The sequence below is a fragment of the Globicephala melas genome, chromosome 7 (genome assembly GCF_963455315.2).
Source record: "Globicephala melas chromosome 7, mGloMel1.2, whole genome shotgun sequence".
Classification (NCBI taxonomy): domain Eukaryota; kingdom Metazoa; phylum Chordata; class Mammalia; order Artiodactyla; family Delphinidae; genus Globicephala; species Globicephala melas.
In genome coordinates, this window is record NC_083320.1 from 103837759 (window position 1) to 103848360 (window position 10602).

The following is a 10602-nucleotide window of genomic DNA, read 5'->3' on the forward strand; positions in this document are numbered from 1 at the left end:
AAGTGGAGCCAGAGGATTCAGGCTCCCTGACTTCAGACTATACTACAAAGCTACAGTAATCAAGACAGTATGGTACTGGCACAAAAACAGAAATATAGATCAATGGAACAGGATAGAAAGCCCAGAGATAAACCCACACACATATGGTCACCTTATCATTGATAAAGGAGGCAAGAATATACAATGGAGAAAAGACAGTCTCTTCAATAAGTGGTGCTGGGAAAACTGGATAGCGACATGTAAAAGAATGAAATGAGAACCCTCCCTAACACCATACGAAAAATAAATGCAAAATGGATTAAAGACCTAAATGCAAGGCCAGACACTATAAAACTCTTAGAGGGAAACATAGGCAGAATACTCTATGACATAAATCACACCAAGATCCTTTTTGACTCACTTCCTAGAGAAATGGAAATAAAAACAAAAATAAACAAATGGGACCTAATGAAACTTAAAAGCTTTGGCACAGCAAAGGAAACTGTAAACAAGAAGAAAAGACAACCTCAGAATGGGAGAAAATATTTGCGAATGAAGCAACTGACAAAGGATTAATCTCCAAAATATACAAGCAGCTCATGCAGCTCAATATCAAAAAACAAACAACCAAATCCAGAAATGAGCGGAAGACCTAAACAGACATTTCTCCAAAGAAGATATGCAGATTGCCAACAAACACATGAAAGGATGGTCAACATCACTAATCATCAGAGAAATGCAAATCAAAACTACAATGAGGTACCACCCCACACCAGTCAGAATGGCCATCATAAAAATTCTACAAACAATAAATGCTGGAGAGGGTGTGGAGAAAAGGAAACCCTGTTGCACTGTTGATGGGAATGTAAATTGATACAGCCACTATGGAGAACAGTATGGAGGTTCCTTTAAAAACTAAAAATAGAACTACTATATGACCCAGCAATCCCACTACTGGGCATATACCCTGAGAAAACCGTAATTCAAAAAGAGTCATGCATCACAATGTTCATTGCAGCACTATTTACAATAACCCGGACATGGAAGCCACCTAAGTGTCCATCAACAGATGAATGGATAAAGAAGATGTGGCACATATATACAATGGAATATTACTCAGCCAGAGAAAGAAACGAAATTGAGATTTTTGTAGTGAGGTGGATGGACTTAGAGTCTGTCATACAGAGTGAAGTAAGGCAGAAGGAGAAAAACAAGTACCGTATGCTAACACATATATATGGAATCTAAAAAAAAAATGGTTCTGATGAACCTACGGGCAGGACTGGAATAAAGAGGTAGACATAGAGAATGGAGTTGAGGACAAGGGGAGGGGGAAGGGTAAGCTGGGATGAAGTGTGAGAGTGGAATGGACATATATACACTACCATATGTAAAACAGATAGCTAGTGGGAAGCAGCCACATAGCACAGGTAGGTCAGCTAGGTGCTTTGTGTCCACCTAGAGGGGTGGGATAGGGAGGGTGAGAGGGAGAAGCAAGAGGGAGGGGATATGGGGACATATGTATACGTATAGCTGATTCACTTTGTTATACAGCAGAAACTAACACAACATTGTAAAGCAATTATACTCCAATAAAGATGTTTAAAATAAAAAAAAAGCTGACTCAGCCAACGTCTCCTCTGTAAGACAATGTCAGAGGTGTGGTCAGGAGGTGATGTGGGTGTGTGGAGCTATGAAGCACTTTTACAGGATCAGCATGCATGGTGGCCTCTCTGTTTTGAAGACCGAACTGTGAGGATCGAGTGTCTTAGACCTTTGGAGGGAGAAGTTGGAAGTTCATCCAATTCCCCCTTCTGTCCAAGGCTGGGCCTCACCACATGGTCCTGGGGGCTCTGCCAACACCTCGGACTGGTGTGGAGTGCACCACCCTGCAGGTGCCTGGTCTGTGGTGGGACAGCTCCCTTGACAAGAAAGATCTGTTCCCTCCTGAGTCACGACGCCCATCCTTTGTGCCGTTTGCACATATACACCACACACAGCAAGTCTATTCCCTCTGGCCAAGACAGTCCCTTGGAGAGCTGTCAGCCGCTCTCAGGGACCATACGAGCCTTTCATGTGTAGCCAAAGCGAAGTCTACAGAGAGAGGGGCTGTGCCTTTCTCATTCTTCCTCCTCTCCCCATCTCCACGGATGCCATGAAGGGAATATGGAATCAGGTGGGAAGGACTTCTTTCACCCTAATTCTTCCTGGTCAAGTACAATTTGTGTTTAAGATGACTTGGTGGGCTGTTTGGGGTAGAGTTTGGGAGTGAGATGTGGTTAGTAACTAAAGATGGTTGATAAACTCTCTTCTATAAGGGGGTCTCTTGTTTGGATTGTTGACTAAAAAAAGGCACAACCTAAAAGTTGAGAATTATGTTTTATTCGGTGGACTTACTGAGGACTTAAGCCTGGGATACAGCCTCTCAGAGAGCTCTGAGGACAGTTCCGAAGTGAGGAACCAGGATACATATGAATTTTTGTGAAAAAACCCAAGTAGTTGAACATCAAAAGGTTATTGCTAATTAAGGAAAATCTCAACTTAATGAATTTATTGCTTTTCTATTTTTGGAAAGATGCAGAATCTGGGTTCATTGAAATCATTCCTTTGATATTCACCTTAACTATCCTGAGCCAGTGTCCTGCTTTTCTCCATCCTGAATCTCCTCAGCGTGCAGAGTCAGGGGTGGCTGCAGTGGCTGAAGTCTTGATGGCAGCAATACCCTTTGTTAACTGATATGGCAGGTGACATTCTTTGTGCACAGGATGCACTGAGAGCACAAGTGCAGAGGGAGGTGCTGGGAGGGGAGAATTTCTCTGAACTACACAGGGAGAGGAGTTTGAAATCCAGGATCAAGGAGCCAGGGAAGCCAGGATTCCTATGGGAGCAGACAACCAGCCCCCTGGGGGAAGGAGGGGCCCAAGAGGGACTTTGAGAACTGAAATAACAAAGGAAGAACTTAGAGCTGTTTGCTATGGAAGGTGTGATGTAAACCCCCTCCTCATCTCCCCTCGGCTCCTTCAGTAAAGTCTACATAAGGTAGCTCATGAGCTGCTTTGGAACGAGGCGATTCTTGGTGGGGAACATCTGGGTTGTCATAGGATCAGTCTAGGGGAAGCAAATGTGGGTGTGTCCGGACAGGAGATGGTGTATAAAGAGAAAGAAGCCCCTCCATCAGATAATTCCAAATTGCTCTAGAAACCAACAGTTTCAACTAATTGGTCTGAGCTGGTGGTGATCAAGGCTGATGATGGAAAAGAAAGGTCTTCTCATCACCACCATGTTAGGCTACTACTAACTGGTGAGTAGATGTTGGGATATTGGGGGGTTTGTTGTCATGGACCAGAATGCCAGAGTCCTGGTTGGGGGAGTCACTTAGATGCTGAAACTCTGGTGGGGAGAGCTGTTGCAGCCACCCCTCTTGTGAGAATGTTTGCCCATTGTGCAGTGCAAGGGTTCTGGTCCTGGTCCAGCCCCGCATTCTTGACCTGGAGATCAGCATGATGGTCCCCACCCCGGAACTGCCTGAGGAAGTTCCTCTCCTGGGCCTTGTGCCTTAGGAAACCCTTAAGTGAAGTAAGAGAAGTGATGTACCTGATTAAGTTGTATCCTCTTCAGTAGATGTAATTGTCAAAGCTGTTAGTATCATTGTTGTCATCAGTATCACTTCTCTTCCATTCTCTTCCTTTGCTCTTTAATTTCATGACCCTGGACCAAATTGCTTAACTTTTCTGCTTTGTTTTTTCCCCATTAGATAGGAATGTTAATTCCTTTCTCTCAGGGTTGTGGGGAGTATTAAGTAAAACTGGGAAAAGGATGTCAAAAAGCTACACCCAGCATCTGGTGCAAAGATGATGCTTAAGAACAGTGAGTCTTTTTTGCTCCTTCCTTGAAGATTATGATGGATTCACTCCCTCCCACTCATGAGCTTCATGCTTGTTTACAGCTTCCTTCTCTTCCCTGACTCAGGAAGGAGAGGGTCGGAAGCTAGTCAACATGTTGTAGAAGGTTCTAATTACTTTAAAGCTGTGAGGTCCACCCTGGTAACGGGGCTCCCCTTCCTTGTGGGTGGCGAGCTTCACCCCCTCCAAAAACCCTGCTGGAGACTGAGTCTTAGCAGAGTGCTCTTCTTCAACCCTTTCCCTCCCTTGTCCTCCTGAAGGAGAGCAGTTCTTGCTAAAGGATTTTGGCTGCATCACTTGGCATTTACTGCCCACCCTTGTTATTTTCAAGTCAAGCAATTTTTCAACTGTGAGCAAGTATGCAGATCATACTAAACGGAAGACTTTCATATGCTTTATATTCATGGCAACTTCAGAGCAATTGTTTAAAAGCCAAGCCATCTTAGAGTAATTTGCATTTTAATTAATACTTCAAATAAATTGCCCTTTAAAAAAGAATGTCTGTTTTTGGCTTTGGGAATCTTTAAGAGCAAAGACCAGGTATGAAAGTACCTGCTCCAGCCGGCCTGTAGTTGCCTTGGGGCCCTGCTTTGGCTGGCTAGGAAGCTGGGAGAGAGCCCTGAGATCTGGTTGCCTGCCAATTGTTCTTTTGGGAGGGGGCTGAAAATTCTTACTTAATTCCTTTCTTAGAAGAATAATGTGTTAGAGTTGCTGTCTAATTGAAGACAATTAGAACTGTCTAGGAGAAAAGAGGTCATGCATAAAAGAAACAGTTGTCAAAATTCCTCAAACTGTTATCTGAAGGTGGCCTTATGATGCTATTATTTTTATAACCCTTCAGGACTTTCTATAAATGCATGTATACGCATAGTAAAGAACATATACAGATGAATATGATTTTCTTTTTATATAAATGGAGGTAGATTTACATAAATGGGGGTAGACTTGTGCATATTGATTCGGAATTTGCTTTTTTTTTTTTTTTTTTTTTTGCTGTACGAGGGCCTCTCACTGTTGTGGCCTCTCCCGTTGCGGAGCACAGGCTCCGGACGCGCAGGCTCAGCGGCCATGGCTCACGGGCCCAGCCGCTCCGCGGCATGTGGGATCTTCCCGGACCGGGGCACAAACGCGTGTCCCCTGCATCGGGAGGCGGACTCTCAACCACTGCGCCACCAGGGAAGCCCCGGAATTTGCTTTTTTTGTAAAACTCAGGTCTTGGCAAACTATGGTCTCTGGGCCAAATCTGGCCCCAAGCTTGTTTTTGTAAATAAAGTTTTATTGGAACACAGCCATATTTTTTTGTTTATTTATCTTCTTGGGCTGCTTTTGCACTACAGTGGCAGAATTGAGTAGTTGGAACAGATACAGAATGGCCTGCAAAGACTAAAATATTGACCCTTTTTGGAAAAAGTTTGTTAATCCTTGTTTTAACACAATTTGCATTAAGATCTTTTTCTGAACATCCAGATCATCATTTTCTTTAACTTCAGCATAGTGTGGCGAAATAATCTGGTCATTCTTCTAGGGATGGGTGGCTTCCAGCTTTTTGCTATTATAAATAATAAATGCCAAGAATGATTCTAAATATAACTTTCTGTACACACATGCAAAGATTTCCTGGATAGATAGCTGGAAGGGGAGTTACCAGGTGGAAGGACAGACCTATTTCAGATTTGGATACAGATAAATTGCCCTCCCCAAAGGCTGTACCTATTTATACATTTGCCAACAACAGTGGCTGAAGGAATGAATTACCTGAATTAAAAAAAATTACCCTCTGTGGAGAAAAGGGAACCCTCCTAAATTGTTGGTGGGAATGTAAATTGGTGCAGCCACTGTGGAGAACAGTATAGAGGTTCCTTAAAAAATTAAATATACAGTTGCTGTATGACCCTACAATCCCACTCCTGGGCATATATCTGGACAAAACTATAATTCAAAAAGACACATGCACCCCTATGTTCATAGCAGCACTATTTACAATAGCCAAGACATGGAGCAACCTAAATGTCCATCGACAGATGATGGATAAAGAAGATGTGGTACATATATGCAATGGAATATTACTCAGCTATAAAAACGAATGAAATAATGCCATTTGCAGCAAACTATATTCAGTATCCTGTGATAAATCATAATAGAAAAGAATATGAAAAAGAATGTTTATATATGTATAACTGAATCACTTTGCTGTACAGCAGAAATTAACACAGCATTGTAAATCAACTATACTTGAATAAAATAAAATTTAAAAAATTACCGTCAATGTCTGAATTTTGGAAATCCTTTCCAACCACAGCTAGTCCAGCCCATCCCCTTCCGTGAAGATGGACCTCGACCCCAAATGCTCAGAGGAGAACGGAAGGCAAAGACCAGTCGAGAAGTTAAGGTGATTCAGAAACATGGGTGCCAACATGACAAAAGTCTCCTAGGATTCAGAGACGGGAGAATGCACGTAGGTCCCAGTGGGCAGGGAAGGCTTGGAGGAGAGGACAGGCTTAGTCTGGGTTGGAGAAAGTCGTAGGGTTAAAAGAAGAGGGGACAGCCATGTGGGTGAGATAGGTACTGGCTTCTGTCTCCTCTGCATCCCAGATGCTGCCCACAAGCTCCGCAAGACATGAGGAGTGCAGGCTTCCCTGGTGGTGCAGTGGTTAAGAATCCACCTGCCAACACAGGGGACATGGGTTCGAGCCCTGGTCCGGGAAGATCCCACATGTCACGGAGCAACTAAGCCCGTGTGCCACAACTACTGAGCCTGCCCTCTAGAGCCCCCGAGCCACAACTACTGAAGCCCGCGCACTACAACGAAGAGTAGCCCCCGCTCACTGCAACTAGAGAAAGCCCATGCACAGCAACAAAGACCCAACGCGGCCAAAAATAAATAAATAAATTTTTTTAAAAAAAAGATTAAAAAAAGAAGATACGAGGAAAGCAAACTCAGTCTTTATAAGTAGTTCCTGTACCAAACGCTTTCTTTTCATCACATGCAGAGCAGTGTGGGTGGGAGGGTGAGGGCAGGCAAATGGATATGAGGGTGAATCCCCTGCTGTAGGTGGGGATGTTTAACAGACATAGACAGGAAGTGGGGCTGCAGCTGTGTTTCTGTGCAGTGGAGGAAGGCGGAATGTACCTTCCATTCTTGGTGCCACCAAGGAGGCACTGCACCCACCAAGCCAGTAGGACCTCCCTTCTCATTGTCCCTGGGTGGACAAGATGTGGCACGAAGGGGAGGGAGAGAGGAGGTGGTCCAGTACTGGGTGGCGCAGTGGGGGGCCGGGTGCTCAGACACTCAGGCTGGAGCCTGTGCCGGGGCCCTGGACGCACAGGGAAAGGGACGCTACTCCACGGGGGTAGGTTATTTGCACAGACGTGTCACAGAGCATGGGAGGGGACAACTTCCTTTGGAATACTGTACCACAGCAATGACATCTATTGATTGCCTATCATGCATGCAGTGCTGTAACGGTTTTGCAAGTTAACTCAACCAGCCAGCCCCACTACAATTTTATTATTACTGTTCCTCTTTCTTAGATGAGAGAAATGAGATTTAGAGCAGTTAAATAATTTCACAGTAAGAGATAGAGTCAGGATTTGAACTCCAAGCACCCTGATTCCCAACCCATGCTCCAAAGTAAATGAATTTGTTATATTGGCAATGACCAGCTGTGTGTCCTTGGGCAAGTTTCTTAACCTCTCTGTGTCTCCATTTGTTCATTACAAAATAGGTATAGCACTAGTCCCTCATAGAGATGCTGAATCTCAATTATTATTATTCCTCCTACTACATCTACTTAAGTCTGAGAATTACAGATGAAGAGACTGAGGGTTTTTTTTTTTTTTTACTTTTTCAACTTTTTTGTTTGTAATTTACCTTTATCATTTAACCTAAGGTGAATTCCTTGTACACAGCATATAATTGTCCCATGTTCTTTTTATTTTTTTATTTAAAAATTAAAAGAAAATTATTTATTTATTTTTGCTCACATCTGTGATTTTGTTTTGTTTTTTAAGTTTAGCTAGTTTACAATGTTGTGTTAGTTTCAAGTGTACAGCAAAGTGATTCAGTATACGTATACATATAATTCTTTTTCCGATTCTATTCCATTATAGGTTATGACATCTTTTTCGTAAACAAATGGAAGTATAGTTGATTTACAGTGTTTCAGGTGTACTGCAAGGTGATGAGACTGATGATTTTTCAGTGTGGTGACAGGGGCTATGACTGAGCAGACAGGCCAGGAGGAGATTGGGTGGGGAAAGGAGCTCCAGCAGAACCTGACGGTCACGGAAGACTTCAGTCTGGCGGAGGACAGAGACCAGGCTCTTAGCAGCCTGGGCTGAAGGGCTTCACTGTTTTCTGAAGAGGAAGAACAGGGAGGCCATCCAGGGACCCCCGAGATGGCAATTGACAGGACGCTCTGTTATTATGGTCAGGTTAACGATCGAGGTCTTCCTCCTTCCAGACTACGTGTGGTCAGCCATTTTCGACAAGCCCCTTTATTGTCCTCTTAAAGTTGTGGAATGACCCCTACTTCCAGGAATGGTTGCAGAGAGTTAACTCGATGGGGGGACCTGCCTCCCGGGTCCTGACAAGCTGCTCGTGACTGGTGTGAGAGAGAGGGAAGCCCTCGCCCTGACTTAAATCAGTATCACCTGAAGAGTCGTGACCTTGCCATCCAGGCCCCACCCAGGGACACTTGTTCTGTAGGTCTGGGGGTGGGGAGAGGATATGCACGGTCTATGAGCTCACGCAGGGGTGATCTGGGCTTGTGGTCCTCACCACCACCTCGGAGAAGCTGGCGGACAGGGCATCACCTCCATAAGGTGGGTTTTCCTCTGAGTGCCACAAGGCACCAGGGCTGGAGTGTACCTGGGTGGACACATCCTCAGATGCACGTCAATTCTATTCCCTGGCAGAAACAGATATGTTCCCAGGTCCGACTCCCTGCTGGTTTAATTCCTAGTCTGGAAAAGAAGTTCAGTTTGAATGTTGACATAATTATTTGCCATATATCATTCTTCATCAATTGAATTGTCCTTGCAAATGGCTCTCTCTCTTAGAGCCTCCCGAAAGTCCTTTAAAAGAAGTTTGGAATTAACATATACACAATACTATACAGTATACGAAATAGATAACCAACAAGGACCTACTGTATAGCACAGTGAACTATACGCAATATTTTATAATAACCTATAAGGGAAAAGACTCTTAAAAAGAAGATACATGTATGTATAACTGAATCAATTTGCTGTACACCTGAAACTAACACAACTTTGTAAATCAACTAGATTCCAATAAAAAAATAGAAGTAGTCGGGTTGAGCTCACTCATTCTGTAGAATTCTCCAGGGGTGAATCCATGGGCTGGAGAAGGGAGTTCAGTTATGACATGTCATGCGGTGAGTCATTTAAGGAAAGTAGGGACATAGTTTTGACATTTTAAGCACTGATAACATTTAAAATCGGCAGGAGAATGACTTTTATTAATTACCCATGTCTCCTCCTGCCCTTCTGTCCTCCGCCCCCCACCAGCTGTTAAGCATTTGAGAAACCGGTAAATGAACGTGATTATAAGCAATTATGAGGTTTTCTTTTTTAAGAGACAGATGGAATCAAGGTTTCTATTTGTAGAGGTTTTCAAATTTAGGTTGTGTCTACACAATGCCACATTATTACCAGGGAACCATATGTTTTCTTTCAGTGCCATTGAAATTTCATTCTGGAATGGGTCTGAACCAATGGTGAGTGGTACGTATTGGTGCAGGTTCACAGATGTTTTCCTGATAAACACTGCTTCAAACCCATAATTTCACTTTTTCCCACATTAACGTTTTTCATTTATTCACATGTTCCTCCCTTCAACAAGCATTAGTTCTGGACCAGTTTTGTGCCGTGCCATGAAGATACGGGAAACTGAAAACAGTGTGACGTTCTGCCTTTAACAAATTCATTGTTAGCTTCGGATGGTAATTTGAGTGGCTTCGCCTTAATATGACGACACTTTCAAGTTTCGTATATTTCTCTACATATATAAAACACTGGGAGGAATTACTAATGAGCCTTCTGTGTTAAACTTTAAGCTTGTAGTAAATCATAGGGCAATCACCACCTTTGAGAGATTGTTACACAAGTTAGCCAGCAAGTAAGAGGAATAGGGCCTCTGTTCTAGGGGCATTTGGTTTGAGCCCTTGTGGTTGAATATTCCAGGTCTGTAAGGACATTTTGGGTTAAATGTCTGATTCCTTAGAGCAGTTCCCACCCTTTAGTGTGGATCTGCGATAACTACAGGGCTTGTTTTAACATGAGTTGCTGGACCCCTGCCCCAGACTTTCTGATTCAGTAGGTTTGGGATGAGGCTTGAGGATTTGCATTTCTAGCAGGTTCCCAGGGGTTGCTGCCGCTGGTCCAAGGACCACAGTCTGAGAAGCATTGCCTTGGAAGTTTTAGAATGTGTGTGGGTTCTCCGTTGATTTGAATGCAAATGCTATTCAGCAAATAAAAACTACCCACTATGGTGCGCCTATCAGGTGCTCTCCCAGTTCTGGGCACTTTGTAGGTAAAAGGAGAGTCAGGGCAATGAAGGCAGAAAACAACAAGTCCAGTTCCTAAGGGAGACCCTCACGGCTCCGTGCAGAGGGCTGCACTTCCTTCTCAGTCTTAACCGTGCCCTTAACGCCTTCTGCCATGTGGCTCTGGGGAGACTACACTGCTTTTCACACGA